This window comes from Varroa destructor, unplaced genomic scaffold, assembly GCF_002443255.2.
Source record: "Varroa destructor unplaced genomic scaffold, Vdes_3.0 BEIS01000002.1, whole genome shotgun sequence".
NCBI lineage: Eukaryota > Metazoa > Arthropoda > Arachnida > Mesostigmata > Varroidae > Varroa > Varroa destructor.
Genome location: NW_019211455.1, coordinates 49,372,238 through 49,399,319, shown reverse-complemented (window position 1 = coordinate 49,399,319; position 27,082 = coordinate 49,372,238). Strand labels below are relative to the sequence as shown.

At 40.8% G+C, this 27,082-nt stretch overlaps 1 protein-coding gene and 2 long non-coding RNA genes across 14 annotated transcripts in view; 2 read left to right on the top strand and 1 right to left on the bottom strand.

The window, feature by feature from the left end:
* The window catches only part of LOC111244958 (potassium voltage-gated channel subfamily KQT member 1-like), a 220,344-nt gene that overhangs the window by 45,837 nt on the left and 147,425 nt on the right, over window positions 1–27,082 (top strand). The window lies entirely within an intron of this gene.
* Window positions 65–7,057, top strand: LOC111244960 (uncharacterized). 3 transcript variants are annotated; one of them, XR_015321931.1, is made up of 6 exons: window positions 749–1,080; window positions 1,448–1,989; window positions 3,853–3,956; window positions 5,153–5,238; window positions 5,466–5,625; window positions 6,366–7,057. It is a non-coding gene; the product is annotated as an uncharacterized LOC111244960 (long non-coding RNA). The 3 variants fall into 3 exon arrangements; XR_015321930.1 differs by lacking the exon at window positions 5,153–5,238 and having other exon boundaries at window positions 768–1,080; XR_015321929.1 differs by lacking the exons at window positions 1,448–1,989; window positions 3,853–3,956; window positions 5,153–5,238; window positions 5,466–5,625 and having other exon boundaries at window positions 65–1,080.
* LOC111244961 (uncharacterized) lies at window positions 4,239–21,783 on the bottom strand. Of its 10 annotated transcripts, XR_015321921.1 has the most exons (8): window positions 18,687–19,151; window positions 17,876–18,056; window positions 15,238–15,323; window positions 14,323–14,613; window positions 14,111–14,197; window positions 7,310–7,632; window positions 5,522–5,569; window positions 4,239–4,764 (listed from the first exon to the last, which is right to left on the bottom strand). It is a non-coding gene; the product is annotated as an uncharacterized LOC111244961 (long non-coding RNA). The 10 variants fall into 10 exon arrangements; XR_015321922.1 differs by lacking the exon at window positions 5,522–5,569 and having other exon boundaries at window positions 17,808–18,056; window positions 18,687–19,152; XR_015321924.1 differs by lacking the exon at window positions 5,522–5,569 and having other exon boundaries at window positions 7,310–7,654.

The following is a 27,082-nucleotide window of genomic DNA, read 5'->3' as shown; positions in this document are numbered from 1 at the left end:
ATTTTATGGGCCTCCTCGGCAGACTTTGCGCATTTATCGTGACAACTGTAAAGTGGAGTGAATGTTCGCTGAAACTTCACTTATCCTCGAGGCGCTCTACTTTAAATCTGAATTAAGTATTGCAATAATTTATTTATAATACATATCAGCTCTCGAATGACGCTAATGTCGGCCGGACCCGACTCACATTACCTACCGTATAGGCCATAAAGCTAGAGAAACGGCTAATACTTTTTCGTAATATTATATATGGTGTGTACTGTGGGTCGACACGAAAATTGCCTAAGTCAGCTTGTCCCACAAAAAGCCTCTGTAATGGCAATATAAATAGGCTTATGTATATAGGTGACAATGCGGAGCTCGTCAGAGGAGCTCTTGACGAGAGCTCTACTCGTTATTATGTTCTTGCATGGATACGTAAACGTCAATGTAAGCAAATGTAAAAATACAGTCCTATGTTGGAGGATGGTCGTAGAAATTATAAAGGTACAACTAAGTTTTGCGCATCGGTATGCCGCCTGGTCTATTTCAAAAAAAGGGGCCTTCAGGCTACGAATAAGGCTAGCGTCGCTCCCTTTCTTTCGGTGATCGTTGACTTATCCGTCTCTCCATCCCCTATCTCGTCCATTCTCCCCTACCATAAACAACCAGTGATCTGATTGCATAAACCCATCCACATTCCAAACAGCTGCCCTAATTGATGAAAGTTTTTTTTGAAAAGGGTACAGCAGTGGTTTGACATTAACAGGGAAGCAAACAACGACGACGATGCTACTTCAATTCACCGACACTTTCGCCACCACTCCCAGAACGGCACAAGTGCTACCGCTAGTGACTTTTGCTGTTTCGGTTAGGCCGCACGAGCGGGGCAGGCTGTCACAAAAATGGCTTAGGCACAAAGGGCGAGGGTGGGCGAGAGTTGGGTTTCATCGTATCAAACCGAGTAAATATTCGTAGCACTTCGCGTTTATGGACTTGTTTTTCGTCTTCAGTTTGCCACTGCGGTCGCTGCCTCTATAAACTCGAACGCAAAAGTTGAGATGGAGTAATGACGCCAAGCTGCAGGCTTCTTGTCACTGGGTAGGTCAGACCGTCAGCTTTTTTTTAAAACGTGTTGGTGCTATGTCTAGCAGGAACATGTCTGTTCTTACCTGATACGAGAGCAAAGAGCATAAAAGACTATGATAAAACAAGAATATATATTAAATACTTCATTAGAAAGTCAAGAATGTATACGCAATGTGTGTCCAAGGATTTTTTTTTGATTCTCTGTATATATTGTTACAATGCGTACTAATAATTATTACTACTAATAATACTGAGTGCTAGAGATCTTCATTGATGTCGATATGTAAAGGTGAACCGTTGAGCAAAAAAATCTCATTTTTTAGTGATAAGCTACCATTTCTTAACTACTCAAAAACTACACAATGGATTAACATTTTAGAGCCTGCGACGGGCGTCTACAGTTGACCTCAAAATGGGCCTGTTGATGGTTTATAGACTTCTACCAGACTCGACTTAACCCTGGTTCGAATCGATTGTCAGTAGGACAGACACGTGAGATGTGTTTAAAGTTTGCCTATTCGGGCAGGAACAGCAGGGGCAAAGTACTACGAACGCATTCGAAATGATGAATGATACCTGTGCGCGTTCTTCCAGATGAAATAATTTTTGCCCCAATGCGACGAGTGATCGTTTCAATTCAAGGCGTTTTTAGGAGACGTTAAAAAATCGTGCCAGTGTAACATCGTTGTAAATAGCCTTAGTGGAAAATCACCGATGGGCTTTACGGGCCTTGCCTGATTTGCACGCGGACAGCAGTATATCAAGTTATGGACGAAGTCGAATCGTCGACAAGGTCAGCTGGGGTTTACAATAAGCGCAGAAGGCAGATAAGCACACGGCTGTGATGTGCAGAAGCGTCCAAGTTACATCCCAGAACAGAGCAGAAGCCATATTCGAAGCATTAACGTACTACGGAACAAGGTACCAGCTCGGACGTAAAGCCCTGATGATGGCCATTATGGAGGTCAAAGGCGCTGATCCCTCTACTGCATTCATGTTGCTAGAACGCAGTATAGAAATTTCTTTTTAAACGAGATTTTTGCTGGGATTAACGAGAAAAATTTACTAGGTACCAACGCGTCACAAAGCTCCTGTTTCGAATTAAAGGTAACAATGTGCTTTTGCATAGCTCGCAAACCCAGACTCAAGCCATAGTCATATTCTGTCATTAAAAGAAGACGGACGGACATGCCGGAATTTAAAAAACTGTGCAGTGGTGGCGAAACCACATCCATCCTAACCCCCGCTTAAAGAGGTGGTATCTAGGTGTGAAGTTTGCAGGCCTCTAAAGTCGAGGCTTCGTGCGTGTATTTTAAAGCCTACTTCTATTTATTTCAAAATCTAGCTCCACGTAAAATTGACGAGGCCATCATAACAGGCCAGGGAAGCAAACTGTAAATTCTGTCAACTCCGGATAATTTGTTTTTATTTTTGTTTAATTTTTGCCTTGGAACCAATTCAAATGTTTTCTGATATGTTTCTACACCAAGTTACACTTAGGTTGCGGTAAGTTCTACCACCATGTTTTCGGCTTCTCTTTATCACTATGCAAGGCTAAACGTTTTGCGTTAATAACTGAAGTGAACGAATTATTGTATGGAAGAGCATATTTTTTATAAGTGAAATTACTCTGTCATAGAGCTTTTCTCAGTTGTTACACCCTTCCCTCTCATTTTATGATCAAAGAAGCACCCGAAGCGTAGATTCGACAAACGTGAATAGCATTTAACAGCTTATCATTTCATTCATGGTATTAAGGTTGACCACCGAGTCAGGAAACATTTAGCTTTGCCGCTGTAAAAGTATTTCCGCGGTCGTCACTCTTTATTCCAAAATCCGTCACAATCATTACTAGCTTATCCATCTCAAATATTCGTGTGCAACAGCTTGGAATAGTCTCTCATTGTCAACATGCATCGTTGTAAAGGCTCGTTTACAGGACTTGGAAGAGAGAAACTCCCCCCCCCCCCCCGCTTGGGAGGGAAAAATATGCGATGAAGAACGACATACATGACACAACCGTTATATTTATTCTGTACGACAGTATTCGATGCATAATACGTATTATATAGCAATGGCGAATCTGTGTATAAAAGAATATGAAGCTTCTTTACTTGTTGGTTTTAGGCCTAGATGGAAAATTAATTCTCCCCTACCCTAAACCCGAAAATCTAAATGAGGAGTTAAATATGTTTGTTATGCGCATTGATCTACTTGATAATTAATATCTGCTAAAAAGCTTTGAATCAAGATTTGATCGCGGCAATGTAGTATCAACGAACGGACACAACCATAGTGTGACAATCGATTCTAACGGTTTCTAGCTGTGTTCTGCTATTATCGCTTCTGCTGACGTGTTGCCTGCCTAGAAGCAATAGAAAAGAAAGTCATATCCTGCATTTGCACAAACTTTCTGCCGGTGTCACCTAAAAAAACCTCAACTCTTGAAAGGCCATGAAGCCCTTATCAAAAAGTGCAACGCGAACGATATATTTTAATGGTGTATTATTGAACAAATCTATTATGAATTGAGTGTCTCTTCAAATGCCCTTAGCTTTAACGATGAATATAGGTATTTATCTTTCAGTACCACCTATTTACTATAAAGTTCATATCAGCAATTTTAGCATCGGGTTCGAAGAGATAGTTCCTTTAGTTGATAGTAGTTTTCGCAACAGCTTGCTGGCAACCTCTGCCACGTCGGATCATTTTTAAACGTTCTCTATTGCGCATACGGAGTTGTACCGAAAACGTCGATGATAAGGCAGTTGATGTCAATTGCAGCTGATGTCTTCAAGAACCCGATAGATCGTTCGGCACGTCTGGGGACGCGTATAGGAACGACAAGACATTGATTTCTATGCCAACTAGTCCCATTTCGCTCGCAGGTAATGAAGCACCTCTTATCGAAAAGCGTTCATTGATGCAGTTGGTCAGTTATGAGTATCTTATTTATGTTTCGACCCAAGTCTATTGCTGAAGGAGAAAATAGACTCATCAAATAGTCTTTCTTTTGAATACAAGATGCATCATAGTAAATGGATTCTGGTATAAATGAAGTTAGAAAACAATCTTTGTTCTGTGTTCTGCACTAAACTTGCCCAGTGGCAACTGCTGTTGTTATTTTACTAAATACGTACAAATTAACGCCTAATAAGTTGTCCCGGAGCTCATCATAGACTAAGGAGTAAAATTCTTCTAACGTACATTTATTGTTCCGACAATTGTTAAACGGCCATTTTCCGGCCGGCTTCCGCCGCTCAACCATTCGACTGTCTTAAGACCAGCGAGAACGAGTCAAACGCTTCGTATTTATTGACGAGGCATCTTTTCAGTAATGATTTATTCCTTCTCTTGCACGACACCTACTTCAATCCTTTCTTTCGCACGTTTCTTTTTCAATTCTTTCGACAAGGGATGAAGAGCCATTGGAGAAAACTGGTCGAGGGCTCCTGAAGCCCCAAAAATATTCATGTCGCATTGTTTTCTTCAACTCGTATCTTTTCCAAGGCCGTTATTGTTTCTCCTTTCCCTTCTATTCCATATCTCGTGGACTTACAACGGTTTCTTCTAAAAAAAGCTTCAATTCAACCTGCACGCTGCTCACGTTAGCTTCTTCAAATCAGTGCTCGCCTCTTCTTCTCAGTCGCTTGGTTCCGGCCTATTGTTGTAATGTACACAGCCTGAATCGGTCACCTTGAAGTGAGAAACGATCGTTTAATAGTGCAATGAGCCGTGCAAACAGCGCAAGCATTAGACAGCTCACGCTCACAATAAATTTGATCGTGTTTCTCTAAATATAAGGCTTGAAAGAGCTGCTTCCACGACACAAATAAAAAAAAAAAAAAAAGGATGAATCTTATCAAAGAACACATACTACAAATAATTTTTTCGCCACCCTTGTTCGTACGATTTGGTACAAACAATCGAAATTTCTTGCCGAAGATTAAGATAACTAAGATTATAAACGATAACTTTACTTTTCCACTTTTAGACAGGCGTCCACACGTGTCGGTCAGGAACACTAAATCACAAACATACTTTTGAGTAAATAAGAAAGTACAAGATAGTCTTTTTCTTTTAGATTTAAGCAATTCAAGATTGCCCTCAAATGGATAAGCTCAGATAATTGTGATCAAATCTTCGGCATCTACGTCCATTTGACCTTGCGTACGTTGAGTTTTTATGGTTGTTGTTAAAACGTTGTTACGGAACCAATCCAGCTAAAAGCCGTTGTCAGAGAGTCGTTTCTTATTTATAAGAACGAGATCTAAATAAATTGCATCTTACTACCTTCAGTGGCACGGTGTCAACTTAGTTAAAAGCAGATTAACAGAAGGTCTTAACAACATTAGAACGGTAACAGCAGGTCTGTCTTCTGTGTACTTTTGCTAAAGACTCGTTACGCAAACGTTCCTAAGCGCGTGTACTCCCGGATAAGTCAGCCACTCACCGTTGATGAGCACCTCAGCAAGACCAGCCTTCATGCAAGCCCTTTGCCCTGTTAGAAGCAAATGATAAACATTCAACATAAAGGGACCACTGCACGATATAGCTGTATGTACATTGTTCAAGTCTATGCTTGTTATCTTGTCCATAGAAAGGAATAAGGATAGTTAATCGATCCACTAGAAACGTCACAAATGGTTATTTCGAAAAAGGGCCGAGTGACAGATGAGTGGGGAACTAACCATTTCAGAGTGAGCATCTAAAGGATAACGACTAGAAGAAAGTTTAGTTCACCCACATGGCCGGTCAAGTGGATGACGACTGAGGCCTCGTCCTGCGTGCCTCGAGGGTTTAGGGCGCCACAAAGTAAGCCCACTACATCTGTGGCCTTTCAAAAAAAACTTACATACACGTTAACACTCATAGATTCTATCTAGATATTGAAATAGAAACTAGCAGCGTGCTCGACTGGGTATAGGTAGTATCTCCCACCGGCCTTTGGGCATAATCCGGGCTCTTGCCGTCGGCTGGAAATATGTTGCGCGTGAACCTTCGGATTCCGATTGCTTTCTGTTTGTAGTACTGCGTCAGAAATTGGTAAAATCTACGTTTGCCATGAGTGCTATATGGCATTCCGGCTAAACAAGTCGTAACAGGTTGGTAAGACGGCGAACAGCCTTGTCTATATATATATACATACATATATATATATATATATATATGTGTGTGTGTGTGTGTTTGTATGCGTGTGTATCTGTGTGTGAGGGCCACGGGGTAGTGTGCTGATATTGTGTCTTCCACTGAAGCATTCATTCTTCAATCTGTCTTCTATTCTTCCCTTATTACAGGCTACAGCTGCTGCAGCAACTGGCTAAGCGGAGGCTAGAGGCCACAACTGTGAGATAGTGGTTCGGCTGAGTCCTTCTTTCACGCGTATTTTTCTGTGACTAACAGCCCGCAAGTCAACGGTGGTATTATTAATAGATATATGGCATTTACTTTCGGACACTTTGCCGTTGGAGGCCATGCCGAGAGTGCAACAGAGCACTGAGACCTCATTCAAATACATTTGTAAAGCACACAGTTACAAATGCACCCATAGATATGCATGAGAGCGCTTTTCAGACGCATAGGCTGTTTCATCGCTATCTGCGGAAAGGACATAATTCCGCTCAAACTGAAAGTGTCATTTAGCTAAAATAAGAGTGGTAGATAAAGACGGAGAGGAGAAGCTGTGTGGGTAAAAAGACAAAAAAGCAAAAGTATAAGATATTTATACTTGAAGGACAACAAGCATTTAAATTGGACAATGAAATTAAGGAGTACTTTTAAGATATCTAGCGATGTTAACAATAGTCTTGTTCGTTAGCCTATCGAGCTACATATCTCTAAGGCGAAGCTTTGAACTGTCTATCGGGCCAATATGATTATATACGTTTCACATCTACCTAAGTACAACTATCAAGAAATATATGTCGGTTAAAAAGCTTTCGATGGCATCGTTGCTAATAAAACTATCATTTTTCATAATTGCTACTTATTTACGTGTCATATTAATTTCTGAAAACTGGAAACGAAACCTTGTTTGCTCTCAACCAATTTGCTTTGCTTGAGTGGTAGCTTTCTTGCCTTTCAGCCTGCTAAATTGACACGCTTCCTCTCAAAGTTTGTTCTAGCTGGATGTACTCGACAACGATACCTTGCTCCCTTATGAATACTTCTTCTCTCACAATTGTAATTATCTTTGGACATTTATAAACGTTAATCATGGAATGACTAGTTAAGCACTTACTAGTAAAAAGGCGGTACGTGGGACCGGGGGTCTGAACGTCACCGTTCCGCGCTGTGACGCTCTTAGTATCAGGAGAATGTGAGGGCTAAATACGGACGACATAAGTAGTTTGGCTATGATGGCAGCCGCTCGCATTGAGACCAAGAAGAAGTCGAGATTGCCGGACATGCACCCGGAGACGAAGATGAGACACGTTCAACCAAGACAGATCTCTCCGCGTGCTCCTCTAACCGGAAATACCGATCCTTCTCCCTATCCAAGATCCCTTCTCCTTCTGTCAACCGCTACCACTTTTGCTGTCGCTACTTTATTTCACCGAACTTCTGATGATAGAAAAAAGAACAGCTGAGAACATCTCAATTCAGAACAAAGAAGAAGTAGTGTTTTTAAATATTTCCTGTGCTTTACCCCATTTAAAAAAATGAATGAGCACACCGTCTATATGCTGTAGGAAGGCAGTCTGTAGGAATGTCCGCCTAATGGATCAGTGCATCCAAAAAGGAAGGGGGTGGAGAACTAGAGAGTAAAAAAGAACTAAGAGTTAATTTACTTTCACTAACGTTATATTCGTCATAAAGACTAAGCCGTATGTAGCAGCCATTTTATATTCGCTAATTATTCTAGTCTAACAGAAAGAACAAATGATGAACTGAAAAGCGGTAAAGGGGCTCTCGCACACACGAATACTCTTCACAGACACACATTCTCTTACCCACAGGCACGCCCTCAGACACAACGACATTGACACGGCCGGGGGCTGCAGCAAAGAAGCTTTAAGTGGCTCCAAGTCTTGACGAGCGTTTCGCTAGCGAGCTGAACTGGTCCGCAAGCGCTGTCATATGACAAAAAAAGACAGCTGTCTCTTGGTGATCCCATTACAGCAATGAGTTATAGGCAGAGATTTGCCCTCAAAGAAGCAGCTTATATGCTTTTTTGCCTGCCTATTCTGGCTTCTTGTCCTCTCTCATTCATCATGGAAATGTGCTACTAACATATATATTCAGATGTTTGAAGAACCGGCTACTATCAAGAAACATGTAGATATAGTTGCCTTTTCCGAGCTATCCGTCTATACATATATATATATATATATATATACGGTAAAATGGACAGACACCTACCCCAAACAATATCGCACGCTGCTGCCAATTACCTTCGATAGACTACTATTTATAGACTATAAGTGGCAAGCAAAAAAAAGTTCACAGGAAAGCATTTTTTTATATTTACTCATCCTAACATGTGCATTAGTAACTCTTTACTTGGGTTCGACTCAGGCTTAATCAGATCTAAATTATACTGCGATAATACAGTTAGTTCTCTGGCACATTTTCACACCTTTTGAGCATACTAGCGTCCTTCGAAGCCGCATTTGCCGGGAACTAAGATATAGGATGACGCTTAACATCATTGAGCTGTATACTTAATGTCACCTAGCAATTTTGCAACCGTCTTGTACAGTTTTAGGAAAAGTTAATCAAATATGCTCTTCTTAGGAAATCAACGTTAGATAAAACAAGCGTTTAAAGAGACGACGAATGCATTCTACAAGGCTGTCCAATTGATTCTTCTTTGAGAACCGATATTACTGATATAAAGCAGAATTGAGCAAATTAACTTATTACGCATATACTCGATGTTTTTGCTTGAAGTCTGTTTTTTTCTATCACTTTTCAAGTTTAATAGATTGCTTGCCATAGCGACCTCTGGCGGATGAATAGAGCTGACTCATGGCTTAGCTGTGGCCCATTTTTCGAAAAAAAACAACAGAGAGAAGAAAGTTGATCACCTCCATAGTAGGTTATGTATATCTATTTTTTCTTTCAAGGTTTGGAAAGAAGTGACAGCCATATGGCTTTCTGCGCGTCCTCTTTGTGCAACCGATGTGTTATAACAGTAATGGTAACATGCTTACCTAAGGGGAACATTCTTACTTCAAGTTCATTGTTAAGCTTACTCTGACCCGGGTTTACACGGGATACAACGGCATTTGTCTGGTTATTTCGGCTCGACAGATAAATGCCCGACACGAAATGACAGACACGAGCTTCTTTATGCATTGGTGCAAATCCCAAAGTAAAAGATGTAGGCCGTATCACGCGCATTTGTCATATTGACCTGCTGCGATTGAAGGTTTACTATGTGATGAATAATGTTCAAATGCAGAAGTGCGTGTTCGACCATCATAGCCCACTGCGATTATGTTTTGAATTCAAACCAAGTTCAAGCTGGAACGTCTTTCCACGTATGTTCCAGAGAAACACCGAAGCTTATGTTCTACATACGATACTAAGCGTGGAAAGGAATTCGCTCATACAACCAACGCGCAATGCTGCTCCTATCAAATTGGATTTGTTTTATATACGAGAAATAATTGTACTGATTGTAGATCTTTGAGGTTTTGCTGGTAGCCGGCTTGAAAGAATTGAAATTAGAGTACGAAGGTCTGCGATGCGCCAACACTGCGAAGAAAAGTGGTAGTAATTATAAAAGCTGGACAGTTGGAATCGATCTACTCACGATCTTTCTCCAGTAAACTGATTAGTAGGTTTAAAGCCTACTCAAAATAGAATGAATATGCAAATGTTACCTAACAAGGTAACCAGTCTATTCTATTAGATTGTTAATTACGTATGTATATGCTCGTTTACAGAGCATATGTTAATGTGGATCTGGTGCTTCATCTACTAGGCAGAATGGGTGCAAACATAGATGAAAAAAATCCTTTTCTCAATATAGTCACGTACACCGGCCTTGATTGCGATACACATCCAGTTGCCTGTAAGACAGCACCCAACTCTGCAGGGGAAATAAACAGCAGAATCCTCATACTGTCAGCAGACGAAACGAAATATCTGCAAATGACAGAAGATTATTTCCATATTATTGCGCCAGAAAGATAGCAAAAAACGCAACGAAAAATGTTTACACAGAGTTTGAAGGCTTAGCCGATGGAGCCTAACATGTTGCTAGTAGCCTCGTAGATTATTTTCCTTCTTTCTGTCAGCCGGCTGCGACGTGCAATGATAAGGATAGGATCCTCCTACAGTTCTGCTCTTGTCACTATTATGGCACTTCTGAAGCCCTTGTTAGAGGTTCCTAGTAAAACATTTTACGATTATCCATAAGTAACCACTCGTTTTAAGCCATTCATTATATTAAAAACCGCCACCACAGATTACAGTGGTGTTTTCAGAGAGCGGTAAGGACGTCAGAGAAGAACACTGCTGTAGAAAGCAATAGGACATGCTGCCAATGCAGCTATTTTCAACTACCCTCGGATTTTATTTTGAGGAGAACATATTTTATTATCACTCTTCTAGGAATACGTCGATGGAAGCATTTGACATAATGAATTTTTCTTAGTGTCAATGATAGCGTAGGAATTTGACATTGATTTTCTGAAACTGGAAATTATGAACGGCAGACAATTGTACTGCAGGGTAAATCCTTGATATCCAGCCCTATGCATAGATGTTAAAAGGACTTGTTGTAAAGTACCTACAGTTTGCCTTTAGTTCGTGCATCGTATCTGTTTTATTCATGCTATTTACCATACAAAGCAAATACTATTTATAAGTGAACAAATTAAAAAAGCTTACTACCAATACAATACGATGTCTGACGACGTTTTTGACAATGGCAATAACAACTGGCTACTGCAGCGCCCGCGGGCATCCTCCTATGCCTATGCCTGACATCGATACTCACGTGAAGGTTACGCAATTATGTATTAGATGTTCACTTAAACTCAAGATTAGGTTAAGCATTTGCGCTAATCATGTGCGGACCTGCATCTGCAGTGGATAATAGCAGACTGAAATAAACGGATAGAAGAAAGAGGTTTGAGAACACAAGGAATGGTGCCTTTCTCGTGCGACACGTGCCACAGACGATTGTAGATCTACTGCAACTACAAAACAGTGGTTCTCGTTTGACTTTGTTGCATTTAAAACAATGCAAAAACGTGTAGGAGACATAAAAAGCTGAAGGGTATTGTGCGGTCATATATATCTACCGGAAATAAAAGCCCGGTGCGCTATCACGCGAATTGTTCCAGGTATGCGTTTAGAGTTGCCATTTGCTTCCGCGAATGTAACACTCTGTGTCGCCGACCTAGAGGGGTTCTAATGTGCCACGACGAGGTCATACCAAGCGCGAGTTGGGCTGGCAGCCATACTTGACGCAAACGATATACGACCATGAGGGCAGAATTACGCTACATTGGAGTAAACGAAATTCAACTGTCAACCCAGAGCTAGTCCTATAACAATCGCATTCCTCAGCATATTAAAGCATTCAAATGATAGACAGGTCACTATCTGTCCGACTGCTTCTCGGGTCTTGTTAAGCACATCGCTACGACCTAGTTTCAGCGTCGTTCTCCGCTGTCACATGAGTTTTTCCGTGAGTTGTCCAGCGCTTTCTGCGAGTATGCCTAACCTCGACATTCAATACCGCCTATACAACTCCTACGCTTTTAAATAACGGGCATATTTTACAGCTGTAATCCGGATTTTTACATTTATTATTCGATTTAACATTCGGTTGTGACATAGAAACAAGTTGATCCTGTATTTTGAGCAAAATAGGTTGCCATTCATTAGTCGCCAAGGTAGGAACGAATACATTTACCTCCGAAAATTCACGAAAGTTAAAATATTTGCATTCAGTCTATGTTGAAACGTTTGCAACATTGTAGTTTTCAACACAATGAATTATTGCTAGGTAACTGCTGTAGATGGTCTATTAGATCCGCTAGTTCGACGATTTTTGTCGTATATTTTCACACATTGCCATATATATATATATATATATATATATATATATATATATGAAAATAAATAAGTGAAAGATATATATATTTCATTCTTAGAAACATTCTTAGAAAGAAAATAATAAATAAATATAACAAGGTGAGACACTTAAATTGGTAATTTTGATATCTTTTTCATAAATATTTCAACGAATGCTAGAAGTGTCGTTCCTAACGGTGATTATTCAATACAACTCGCCGCGATTACAGTTTCAGTTAGCGATCTAAACTACTCACTAAGAGCTTTTACCTTTTAATAGTAACAGTACGTTAAGCGATGTTGGTAGGTATCAACTTGATAAGGTGCAAAAGACTAACTAGTGGAGCTTATCTGGATAAACCCATCAGAAATTGATATTCTCCTTTCTATAAAGGAGATTAATTTCTGAATCAAAAATCGGGGTGCATAAAAGATCGATTTGCAAACCCTATCTAGAAACTTAAATCTAAAGAACCTTCCGATTTCTTATAGGAAAGATTTACTTGGATTTTCCAAAGGTCACATAAAAACAGGCAGTAACGTAATCTTGTTGACAGCCAATGTGACGAGTTTGTCTAGTAGGTGACATTTTTACAATCCCTAAAAGGACGTACTGTTTGTCGCTGTGGCGTCCTTTTCCTTCTCTTCTAGAAAAAAACAGCTTACATGTAGTACTAGGAATAGCATATGAACGCAGGCCTTCTTTAACAAGTGATGTGGCAAAGTTTACTCCCAGACTTCGTGCCGTGTACTCCCTATATTCATGAGTTTATTTATATGACAAGAGACGAAGGGTTCAACTTTGCAGCTGTTATCAGCACGAAGCTAAATGCATTAATGATACTTTCACTGGAGAGCTGTGATTAAGTACAATTATTCCCTTCTGTACCATTCCTTTGCATGCTGAGGCCTTGTTCCGCTGCGGTGCACGACTGGCGCAAGTAGATGGCTCAAATTCTCTGCTAGCCTGCATAGTATGGAGAAGGTGACTTTTGTCATTGTTCTACAAGTCTTACGTTCTGGAGTACACAGAACCTGCCACTATCTCTACCTACTAAAGTAACATATTCAGTGTTAGCCTTTATATTGAAGGAGAACTCGCAGTAAGCAAGGACGTACACAGCGTCATCCCAGTCACATTTTCACTCTGCACTGAAATATCCTCATCTAAGCACCCCTCTAAATTACTCTGTGTCATTTGTAGAGATGCCCTTTCTTCCTTGCCCTACTACCACTCTATATAAGCTTCGTCTATATAAGGCTCTATATAGCTCTATATAAGGATCGTCCGGCGAAAAGCTCCAAGACGATCGAGAGAAGAGATGTTCAATCAAATTTGATGTTCTAGTCTGACAGGCATTGGCGATATCGTGCGTGCCCTAAAAACAGCAAGGCCTTCTCACTCGCATCCGACCGGATTTTGCTTTACTCTCAGGGCGCTGTTGCTGCAGAACAAGTGGGGGCTACCAACCAGCCTTACGCCCAGCGAATAACGAAGTCGTGGCTGTTTTTATGTTACGGATCGATCTATTCTCAATTTGAAGCGAAATCAGTTGACCCTGAGTCTTTGTTACTGGCAACCGCAGAACGAATTTCGCCCAAAAATCCAACAATCATGCACAGATCAGCAATCGTACATGTAAAATAACTGAGACACGACTTTTTAATTCAAAACCCTTACGTACATTCCTACACTCGTGTACGTAACATATTTGTGACATTCGACTAGCTTTTATGTAGAGGTTTCTCTAATTTCTTCTGCTAATTTAATGAGATAATCAACCTATAATTTTTCTCTGGCCTAGAAAAAAAATGTATCGCACATGCTGTGTTGCATATTGTGTGTAGATAAAAAGTAAGTGCTGCTTTCGACGCTTTCATGCTTTTAGATTTACCATAATTTTGAGAACATAGCTAGAACGATTTAGTTACATCGTCATTGCAATTCTTCTTTGAATACAACGTATCTATCTATCTATCTATCTATCTATGCGTTTTACATTACCTCATTTGTCGTTGCTATATTCTTGACGAAGCTGCTTATCCGGACTTGTTTATACACGCTCTCACGGACTTGTTTATGACTCATACACTGCATAAGAATAACGAAAATTGTAATAATAATTAAAGCGAAAAAAAGGTAAAAAGGAGAGCATGCGTCCTAGCTTTTGTTGGAACTGTTAGTGCTGTATGGTTTCTGGTAAGCGGTGTACTAACCGTTAGACCATTCCATTGGTGGCGTCGTAGCAGACCTTCGACCTTACTCGATTCAGATGTCCGTGTAGCTTTGACGCGAGTAATTTTTTACATTTATTGCGGGTTCGACAGTATGTTCCACGCGATAAATGTTATGCTAGATAGTTCGACCTCGCTTTATAGCTGCAACATATAATGGGGCACGGTGAAGTTGGTATGCTCCCTGTTTCGAGTTTTGCGTCCGGCACCGCCGTTAGATATTCCATCAAACCACTTGATCTCAGCATCGTATGTCTATGCGAGGATTCGAACCTAGATCGTAACGTGCGAGTTTCCAATATGAACAGATAAATACGTTACGCAATAAGTTATTACGGGGACCATAGCCATGCTAGAGAGTGGCTGTACTGACACTAATCAACACCATACGATTTTTCGTCCTATAGGATGGCTAGCAGCTAAGCAAATGTGTATAATATAAGTTTATAGTTAAGTGAGAACAAACTTCCACTTAGATAAAAAAAAAAAGTTGCCTTCTAGTTCTAGATTCACTGATGATGGTTCAATTGTCGGGCTACATTTTGTAACATTTGCTCCCTTGTTGTTTCCAATTGTAAGTTTTTTTTGCTTCCATCCGTGTAAGAAAGTAACTGTTAACGGCAAAACCAGTATGTCGCAATAGAAACCGATAGTTACGATGTATTTGGTTTTTGCCTAAGAAAAATCCCACTAAAGGTTCATCTGTTGAAATTTCTGCGACAAGAAATCTGAGATTAAAAAAATCCACTTAAGTAGCATCTCTTTAAGAACCTCATATATTTACAAGGATATTTATATGGCACGCCAAGATTATAAGCACGCCATATATATTGTATTGTTTTTTTTTAATTCAATTTTCAGAACACCCATTTTGTTGTTTCATCATACATGACGTACGTTGGTCATATCGAGGGTGATTGGCCCAGAAAAAATAGACACTGATGGTAAATCCATGGTATCTGTCAATTTGTACCATGTGCCTCCTGAAACCACAAATTATTGAAATTTCGTTAGCGGAACATTCCATTGCAATTAGAATGATTGCATCGAATTATAGCAGAATATATGGTTTTTTTTTATGACGTAGTCATTTCATGCCATAAAAGCCATAGTCGCTCTGCTGCACCGCGTCTCTACAAAAGTGTATTAATCTGAAGTTGACTGAAACAAATGTCTGAATTGTGTAGATAACCACCTCGGATATTTTTTTCTAAAGTTTTTCCAAAATTTTTTCCAAAATCTTAAAATCGTGCAGCGACGCGTGAAAATGGCAAAAAAAGCAAAATATAGAATATGGTATTAGATTTTGTTCAAAATACTATCACTGTCTACTGCTGGAATGGAGATTTAAGTTTAGTCAGGGGAAATCGTATGATCATGAAATATGCCCATTGACCAGCATCGACAAAGTGCTATATAAATCTGATGCTGCTACGACCGGTTACTATGCATGGTTCTATCTGTTCGTGGATATTTCAGGTGAGTGGATGTTAATGGCGAAGTCATCTGCGGCTTTTTTGTGTGCTTAATGTGCTGTCATATATGGTGCATGTATAATGATATAGACCATATGTATGTGTGCATGCGTGGAGTCATATGTCGATGCGTTGAGCGTGAAACGCACGCATACAATATTTTCCTGCCTCCGATAGTCGTTCACGCTGCCGTCGGTAAGCGACTCATACGAGATCAACTTAGCACTATAGTATCATTGCTTCGAGACTGTTGCCGCTGCTATAATCGTATCATTGACCAGTTCATCCCATCTTCGGGTCGGCCAGGGGCCGAAGAGATAAAGTGCCTAAGGATTTAGACTAGAACGAAATCTCGATGGAGTGAGAACTCCGTAGGATGACGAGGCGGTGCTGCTGACTTCATACCACATCTACATCGATTGGGCCTATTGGCGAATAATATTTCTAAAATAATATCTGACTGCACTTTACACGTTGGGAGCATAAAAGGGGTGAGTTTACACATGCTTTCTGCGATCTTTCGATAAAAAGATTGCGAAATGCATGGGGGACATGGAAAACCACGCGATATAGACGAGAAAACATGGATCGTATATAAGAGGGAATGTGTGTTTGTCGTAACGATCGAGCTATTCTCGCCTTTTCTTCCATTTGTATACTACTATAGGTCATACGTTCCTGGTTATGGTGAGACTATAATTATTTGTTAAGTGTGGTATTCGAAGTTCGCATGAGGCGTAAGGACAAGACCGCTTACAATTTCTTTGTCTTATTGCCTCATCAGGATCGATTGCTCCTTGATGCCGATCTAGTATACATTAACTCTTCTACTTCCAGAAATTTTAAGAAATAGAGAAATATAAACCTGGCGGGATCTAAGAGATCTATTTTTCCAATATCATCACAATTTGCCTTGCAAGAGTGACGACCTACTAGCTTTTGTCAAACATTAGGAGATAGAAGTCATTGAAGTGGACTGATTCGAGTGTTATTGCGGACCAATCATGAAGGCGAACCGCCAAATTCGATGAACAGAGAGGACGTGAAACGAGGAGTACTTTTGGCTCGCTCTTTTTCTCAACGGGTTGGTACTTGGTTTCTAGTTTGTAGCCATCACGTATTTTGTCTTATTCGTGCTTTTTGGTGCTGGCTGTCCCATTGATCCCAGCTGCCTCTGGCTTCAGCCGAAGAGGCCTTCACAGCGTAGGTTCTTGTCGAGGCTAATTCTCCGTTGAGTTCTTTCGTCGAGAGGCGGTCGGCATACATACAACATAGTCCCGGGTTATGCTTTTCCCATTTCCCAGAACGAGCTGCCATGAAAAAATAACCCAGACTTTCTGTCATATCTATACATACCGATATTGTCATGGGCGCACATACTATTCAACGTATCAACAGACATTATTTCTTTCCTTAGAATGTTCACTTATATAGAACTCTATACATAGTAAGGTCTTCTTAAACAAGGCCACTTTCCTGTACCAGTGTTTGCACTGGATATTACCCTTTTGTATTGCCGTAGAGGTCGAAGGACAAGTATAAGGATATTAAATACATTTCAGAGATAAGTCTACGACCCAACTGTGGTATTTACAATCTGGGTACACACGGTTATGTCCATAATGCAAGAAATCTCATAAAACGACGAAACTAGTTTTCTTTGTCTGGTTGACCGGTGCCTTGGGAAATGCCTTTAGCGTCTACTAATAAGTAATGCGGTATAGAGAAATGAACGGTATAGCAACAAGCCAATAATGCTACGCAAACAAAGATCGAGCACTCGAATTTAGCGGAAGTCGTTTTTGCTGTGGTGGCAATGAAAAAAGTCTGTATTACTTCAGCGTGTTATTGTTTCTTTGAATGGAACGACAAGTTAAATGCTCCATATTGGCTGCCATCCACTAGAACACACTAGACTGCTTCGGCGGTCATCCTCCACCGATATGCGTAGTACTATTGCAACTAACGCATTTTAGTGGGTCTCGCAGTTACCATTGCTTATATGTTGTCCAATACAGAATATATGATCGATGACACGAGCAAGAATCGGATCTTGATACCTATATGTATTCGTCGCTCTTGTCTGAAACCAGCACTTATGTTCATTTTCAATACAGAGCTGCTGTACAAGGTTAAACCGTAGCGCGCTAAGGGATGGCCAGCAATCTCGTCGACAAACTTGTCAACGTATAGTTATTCATCTCAGAGTATGTCTCCCGTGTTGGTGTACATCTCGAACGTCTGCAATGAGATACGAATGGGCAGTGGCATTTTATTAGATCGAGGACGAGACAGCAAGTGTTAGCCTGGTTGGGGGTAAACGGGCTCGAGTAGAAATGATAGACACAGCGTTGTATTGCTACGCGAAAGAAAGCAAAGTTTTTCTGTGTCTGTTTAATTCACATAAGAATCTGACTGTATTGAGTAGTTAAGACGAAGGAGCGTGAGCGTTTAAACGGCGCTCGGTCGGACTGCATAAAAAGCAAATTTCACAGGTAGCGAGTGCTTTTTCGCTGTAGACAGCCTATACTATGGTACCTGTAATATCTACTGTATCTACGTAAATAGCTTATGCTGCTAATAGCTCAAAATGCTATCTGCACTTCACCAATAGCTATAGATAAACGCGCATGTTTATAATCACTGTGATAAAACTGGAACTTTTTTCCAATTAATATACTTAGTGATCGCCTATTATGCTTACATAATCATTTCGTATTGGTCTGTTCCTTAATAGGGTATACATAAAATAGCTACAAAATATTTTAAATATCTTAGATATTCCAGATAAGTTCGGCTTGATGTAACTGTAAGTTGCGTTACTCGGTCTATGTACTGGTACAGAAAATTTAGCTTTTAAATTCAACTCACCATGATTCAGTGGGCACTGCGAGATGCGGCAACGATTTGTGACTGACATCATTCATCTTGGACCCGCCAAATAGATTTTAAGCACACTATAAACTACTTTCAGATGGAATTATTTAATTAATCATATGTTCGACGAAAGCGTTCTTAGTGTCGAGTTAGCAAACAATGTCTACACCGTTCTACGAACAGCTCGTGTTCGCGATCGCTTCGCTGGTAGGCGATCGCCCGAGATACGTGTGAATTGGAAAATCAGTTCAGCTTTCCAGTTGTCCATCGTGTCATCGGCGTAATCGTCACTTTCATCGAGTAAATCATCGCGTTACGGCCATCAATGAGACCGTGTCCGGCTGCTTGGCTGCCCGTTGTTTTTCCGGCCTTGGAGCTCGAGCTCCACTGATCGCTCTATTTATTTTAATCCAGGATTAGTAGGAGCCCCCTCGCTGTCCCGACAAGACTGGAAGCATTCGTAGGTAATTCGTAAGTAATAAAAGCCCCGTCATTCTCTGCATTTGGTAGCATTTACTCATGCCTTTGACTGTCGCGTCCTTTCCTTATCTGGCCATGGAGAAGTCGCTCTCGACGATCGTAAACTCTTATTCTACTATTCTCTCCTCGCTACTTAGCGTGTGCCCTTGGCTATGCCAAATGCCCTGGCCTGTAGACTACACATGAGCTGCGCGCATATGCCCTATGGAGGAAAGAGTTGAAGACAACGATAGGAGTCCAACATGAACAAGAACCTATGCTTTAAGAGCAGCCGTTATAACGATATCTAAGAGGTATTTTGCCGAGCAAGAGCTGAAATGCACCGGACTCGCAATGTAGACCTTATCGCCAATGGAACGACTTAATTCATTCGTGGCAGCATGATGTTACCGGTATAGACTCTTAGTAGTAGTACCCGTGGATCTTTATTACGTATACAGTACGAAAAACGGCACAGCCAGCGTTGCGGTCCCTTCTCTCGACGGTGTCGTTCGTGTTGCTGTGGTGGTTGCTGCAACCTGCCTGGCACCGATAAACCAACATGACCGAGCCTAGACTCGGATATTTATAATAACAATCGCAGCCACTTTAGTTCCTCTAATTTTCAATGCACTTTCCTGTACTAAAGATAAGATTGTTTCAACAGCTGGTACTGCCGTCGATGGTCACGACAAGCAAGGCAGAGACGAATAGAATCAATGACTGGCATTCTATGGTAATAAATGCTAACGTTTGATTCCGAATCGTTCCTATGTGCCCTTCGACCATTCCTTCGCCCCTGAGTGAGGACTGAAACCGATGCCTACGATGAAAAAAGGAAGACAAGGAGGAGCGGACGAAAAATCAGGAGTAATAGACAGGGCTTGTTGTAACCAGTTTCAGAAACATATATCTTCACAAATAGTTTGCTAAGATGACACTCAGAATTGCTAAAGGCATAATCTACAATTGATTGACGTCGTTTATGAATAATGCAATAACACGAAAATGATCAGGCACCATAGGTAGCATCATACTTTAAAAATTAGGGTATGATAACTCGCATTTTTCGCGGGGTTTGAAAAATTTGTGCATAAACACTGCACTAATTAGTGTTTTCTTTTTTTAATCAATTGAATATGAAGCTGACAGCAATTTTACCTAAAGAAAGATTTTTAAAAGCAGGAGCTGAAAATTAAATATCTCTTGAAGCAAGACCCCAGGGTGCAAAAAAATCATTTTTGTTTGGTTCATTTATAAAAAGCGATTTTATAACACTATTTCATCGACGCTGGACTACTACGCTGTCTGATGCATACATTTTTAATACTTTTTTGCGTTGCATCATTTAAACTACTACAGCCGAAGTGGCGACGTCTGTGGGGTGGGATCAAAAAAAACGGGACGAACTTCTCCGTTCCACCTATTCGTTAGAAAGCGAGTCGACGCTCAGCTTTTCTAAATGTATTTATTCGGCAGTGTTAAACGCCGTTCATGCATGAATGAGGTCATTTTGTTAATAAGTGATAACAAGCAGCGCCCGTCTCATTTAGGTACAAAGCATTCGCGATGTTGTCGGCGGTTACTCTGGCTGCACTTCTAAGTGGTCAGACCTCTTGGACGCAAAAATAGAAGATCGAAGCGGTAAACAGTATATCGTATTGTCAACCCGATAGTTTCGAACACTTCAAAAAGATTCGTTTTGTTACAGAGAAAACTGTTTGCGGGATATTTACTTGTTGTTATAATATTTTAAGTAGATGAGTTACATTACAGTCGTAATTGGATTAGAGTTCCAAATGCTGCTTTCCAGCACCCGTTCCTATATGGTTCTCAGTTAATAACGATGCCGTTCGAACGGATTGGAATATTGACGATATTAAAGCATAGCATTCCCTGTTTATCATGCGTCCTTCTTTTTCCCACTACGTGCGCAATATGCAACACACTGAAGCTACAGGCAAACTATGTATAGCGAAGTGGCGATCCTTAAGATCAGTGCTTTGATCGGAATCTGAGAGAGGATTCGCCACGAATTGGTGTTCTTGCCTGGTTAAGCTGCACCGTTAGAGGCCTGCCTTTGTTCGTAAAAATCTAAAAATAGAAAAGAAACTCGGGGGTCCACCATGCTCAGGCAAGTTAACCTTATTTCGTCCGCTCTTAGCTTTTTTTTCTTTGGTAGCCTCGTGCCGTTAAAAGGACATCGCCGGCATGTCGTGCAACATTAACCCTATGAGAAACTACTTGAGTCAAACAGATATGCATGAGAGCAGGCAGCAGTGAACAGCGTAAAGTTTGTCTATGCGCATACAATGCTTCTGGAGTGCTACGATAGATGGTTTGTCGACCACTCGGTTCCACTACAGTGGCTTCCGTGTCTTGGTAGAGTGGTCATTGGTCTCATGAGATTTCTAATGAAACACTCAAGTTCACAAGATTAAAAAGTCTACGAGCAGATCGAAAACGCGAACTAAACACTGGCTTTGTGTTGACGCTGGCTGCAAAAGGCTCAAAAGTGCCACCTGCTGTGCACCGCGCCCCAAGTTTTAGTCCATCTGCTCTGCCTTTAGTTTCGTCTGACTATCAGTAGGGACTCTGGGATAACGTAACAACTCACATAGAAACTCCAGGCCACCAATGACTTCCATCTGCATCGCGACCGGTAGCGCTACTCTTTTATCCTTAAAAATACGTCTTTGTACGTTTTTATGATGTAAACGCTACTGACTCACGTTCCTATACTTGACACAACGGATCTATGATGGGCAAATAAAGGCCGTAAGCATCAGCATGTTTTCTTCTTCGTTAGCCCTCGAGTCGCGATCATGCTGTCGAGTGGTATGCAAATCAACACGGCTTGCATTCAGTATCATTGAGACGCTACATTGGAAATGTCGATAACTACGTGTAAATGGGAAAGCTAGACATGACGCACGACTGTTCACGCAGATGATAAGAAGATTGTTTTAGCAACATCAGCGTGCAAGAATAAGCACTTCGATGTGATATATTGTAAAATACAATACGTATGTCGTGTCGAACTGATTAGAATCGGTGAAAGGAGCACTAAATATAAAAAATGTCGACGAAAGCGCAATAAACCGACGTTGAGCCTTACTGGGTCCCCAGCAGATAATGTGCCGACAAATGGTAAGCTTAAATAATTCTCACTCTAATAATGCGCGTCGAAAAAAGAATACATGAACAGAAAAATGTACAGCTGGCAAGCATACGTTTATGAAATTCTGCCTATTATCAACCAAGTCGTGAGTCATGATTTGTTAGCCGTTAATGTAAAGCTTTCTAAGTTAAGGGGGGGGGGGGTGTCCCACACCGATCCTGAGCAATTCGAGGCTCTGTGTGTTTCAATCGTCCTCGACCTATCGCATAGTGACGTCGTATTGTCTTTCTGTAATACGACTCTCCTGCTCTTTCCTGTCTTCATAGTCGAGTGCAGCTTGTAAATTACGTATTTAAAATATTAGGTCTGAAAAACTACGGTGAGAACAAATAATCCACGTTCGCCGAGGCCAATGCTACCCCAGGGATAGCTACAAGCCAACAATTTAAAAGGCCGATATTTTTGGGCCTATTGGTCTAAGCATTCAGACCTCTATTAGATCAAGTCGAACGAATTGCCAAATTGCTCTTATTTCAACCCATAAAAGATCAATTTTAGAAGCTTTTCGTTATCACAGAGTTTTTTTTTAAAGCCTTTGTAACTAAAAAAAGACACCATCAATTCTACGAAGATCGTTTGATGTAAGCAAGTGCTCAAAACGAAGCAACTTGCAATGAGCAGCTATTATACTATGTGAGTATCTCGATGTCCTCTATAATATTCCCTTATAAAAAAATTGATTATTGATAACAATGACCTCTTCCGATTCTAACGATTGGGCCATTGGGTTTGCTTAGTGGTTTAGGAGAACCATTCTGTGAATCGGACATGTGAAAAGCCACTACTTGCTTAAAGCAAGAGCCACTTCCTTTTTGGGTCGAAGCGTTCAGTTGTACGGCAGTTTCCACTGAATTGGATCGCAATTTAATCATCATAATGCACAACACTGTGCGCGATAAAAAAATCTTTGTGTTAATAATTAATATGTAAAACACACAGCGCGTGAATCACAAAACCATGCACTCGATTACAGTAGAAAGCTGTAGAAAAAAAAAAACGCGGTGTGTTAAATATAACTGTAAATGCAGACTGGAAAAATAGTAACAAGGATTTGTATTTCTATGCCATGAAATGTACAAACATATATGCACGCTTTCTATGCATTGCTATATTATATAAAATATTATATATTTATACATTATTGCTATATTATATAGAATTTGATACAGCTGCGTTCTCTGTATACTCGATTACTAAGTCAGTGCAGTGTATGCAGCATATTTCCCAGGTTGTACCGATTGCACAGGTACTATAGTTCTTATTGGCCATATGGTATACTTGTTGGCCGTCTACTTACATACAACTATTTTAACTCCGGTTTGAAGCTGAAACAAATTAAATCATAGAACGTCCCACCCGAATCGCAATTAAACTACTCGTTGGTGGGGCGCCCCTATTTACCTAAAGTTGCATTATTTTAGGAGATAGGTAAAAGAACAGGCACCTGTTTGATCTGTTTGACCGTTTTACGGGGATCACGGTGTAGCGCAATGCGCCTCGATTGATAATAAAGCTGCGTCTGCTGTGATATTCTAATTTGTAACCAGGGTACACTTGCTTTAGCCTGGACGTCTTAATCCCCAAACAGCCCCAAGCTGACAATGAACATTTACCCGTACGTTGTGCCGAAGGGCAGTATCGAAACAGAGGGCATACTGGAAAAAATTAAAAGGGATTTGTCGTTTGTAGAGGCACACAGGTTGACAGCCGTTTGTGCATGCGTTATGCACATTCGCAAGCACGTTTGCACGGAAATTCGTTACGGTGCTCCCACTTATGATAGCTCTACCATAATACAGAGAGTGGGTAGTGAGTGCATCGACGGAATGTTATCTGTACCTTTGTCGGCAATGGCAAAATGGCCTCAGTTAATGCGGCCTCTGATTGTAACTCTGCTATCTCGATTATAATATAATAGGCAAGAAAAAGCAGGTTTACTAGTGACACCTTTAAAAGTTGTACTCTAGACCCCTGCGAGTGACGGGAGAAAAAAGCTGCTTGAGGAAACAAATGTAAATCAAATGATGCGTTATTATATAAGAGCCTGCAGAAGGAAAGGGCTGTTCCGCACGCAAAGCAACGGCCAGCGGCTAATACTGCAAGGCCGAAAAACTTCGTAAGGGAGAATTGAAAGTTTTTCAGCTTTTACTTTAAATAGGAAACGTACAACAGTCCCATATACTAGCAGCAGCGGGCAGAACCTCTGGAAAAGGCTTTTTTTCGTACTGCCTACCATACTTTCCGCCTGTTTCTGTGCACCTCAGTTCCGCTTCTGAATATTGCTTGAAGCCAGCGGAAGTAGGCGCAAGTGGGAATAGCGAAAAAAGTGACCTTGCTAGACAGAATGGCGACCATCAGGTTCGCCCTATATATTATTTGGGACCGCAAAGGCGTTCCTAATTGTTGTACTCAGCCGTCTCTCTGTCTCGCCTCACTTTCCTGCTTCTCCCCTTTCCTCACCCGATCAGCAATGCCCAATGGACTAGAGGGTTTCTTGCAAGTTGTTACCACTGGCAAGTATCTTGTGTACTGCAAAGCTTAACTGAATTCCGCTATGAAAATCTAATACTAATTTCATTTTTGCGTTTTTTTTTGTTTCGTACCAACCCATCAACCTATCCTTGGGAACTTGTAAATTATTGGCGACATTATAATCAAAAGCTCACTAAAACAATTCTATTAGAACCCTAAACCAGGAACAGGACAGGCAACGTCCTTTACGTACGTTAATTGTTGACTACGTAGCCACCAACAAAATGGTCCGCTGAGCGAAAAGAAGTTATCCTTTTTGGGGACATGTTAACCGCGTTAGCTACTTCTTTATAGTAGAGAGCATCAAAACTTGTCCTGCAAAAGCGATCTGCATAATCATATTGAATCAAGTTCCTGGTACCAAATCACCTTTTGAGCGTGTATATCTAAAAATGCATAATTGCATTAGACATATTACTGCTTGTTTGGGTCAGAAAGCTGCTCAGAAAGCTCAAATCAGCAATTTTTTTTTTCTAAAAAACAGTGAATTTGTAGGCCCATAGACTATTCCCGACGGTAAACGATGCGTCATGCTAAGATCAATCACATAACTATTATATTCATTATAAATTGGTCAAATTGAACTTGATCAAAAAAACTGGGTAAAAAGTAGCTTTTGTGCTCGAGTACGAGTGAAAAAATTTGTTGCTTTAACTACCTGGACTAAATCACAAATTGTCTCTCAAATAGAACTCAAGAAACCTAGAATATCTCTACAGCGATTGTCAAATGTAGCATAACACGAACACAACGCTCTACCGGTACGTTGCAAAACTCATTTAAGCAGAAATGCCAATAGAAGGGAAACGACTTGTTTTGCTGTGAACGCTATTGAAATGCATAGCTGACACTGTTAATTTTTTAAGGATTCGACGGCTATTGCTTCTCTTGTGCTTGTGGAGTTCGTTGAATGACGAAACGAATTTAAGGCTATTGATGGAGAAGCAGCTGCGTGTATCTGTAAACAAGCTGCTATTGTTGGAAAGGTCGCAAAGGGCTATGAATATGCCGTAATTTCGTAAAACACGGCGTGGGGATGGATCTGGGACGTTCTACGGAGGTTCAAGCCGCTGCTGGCTAGCCCACCCCGTCCCTTTCTCTAAACTAAAGTACGTCTAATGCTTGGTACCGAACGCGTGTCAGAACGACCATGCAAGCGAGCGCGCAATCGCCCTGCCCTAAATAAGTGCGAAACAGACACCGTTGTAAATTTTCGGATTCGCCTTTGCGACATCACAACTCTCCCTGCTGTTGTGAAGTTTGTCTCGGGAGTCCTTTCTTATACCTCTACTTTATTTAAATAGCTATTGCCTTTTCAGAAGACTTTTTTAAGGAGCAAGATGGCTTTTGATGCAAGATGGTAATGACGATGACGATGATTGTCATGATTAATTGACCGATGGTTTCGTGCTATACGCGGTTAGTATCCCTTCCCAAAGGTTGTGGTCTGTCGGAGTCCAATGCCGTTTGTCAGGAGGTTTGCTGGGGTTGCTCACAGTCAATACATTTGTTAATGATGTGCAGGTGCTGATAACAAAAGCAAGGTTGCCGTTTATGTTAAAGTACAGAGGTACTCTAACGCTCTACTCAAAAAAGATAATTACATTTTTTCATAAAATTACAGAATTTAGTGGAGCTATTCGAAGTACTGCCTAGTACGTTCGGCGACGAGAATGCCACCGGACAGTTCATTCTATAGTGATTTCATATAGCTTCTATGTATGTAGTTCTCTCAAGTTAAAGCCATCAGTTTATATAGGTGGTGGTGAAACACATAATTTACTGGCGCGCCTACAGCACAACTTACTGGAAGCCGGCCCTCTAATGAAATGCTTAACGGCGATATCGGGTCTGAAATTCAAAACGTATAAAGCGTTTTCTCTTTGCTATGGCTCATATCCAGCATTAGATACTCTATCGTTATAGACACTTCCAAGTCAAGTTATCAACGTTGCCTGCGCGAGGTTTCTTAACTACACTAACGTAACCTGTAGATAATCTAAAATTACCCTCTCCGACAGACAAAATATTCTACTTCATGGGTCGGAAATGACGCTAAACATTATGTCTCATTGAATTCACGACTTAACAACTGAACCGATGCTAAAATGCCAAAGGCTGCTTCAACCGTTTAAAAAATAGTGATCTCGTTTATCTCTGTTGGCCTGCTTTTGGCCAACAATGGCCCTCGCTCGAAAGAATTCATTTCAATCACAAA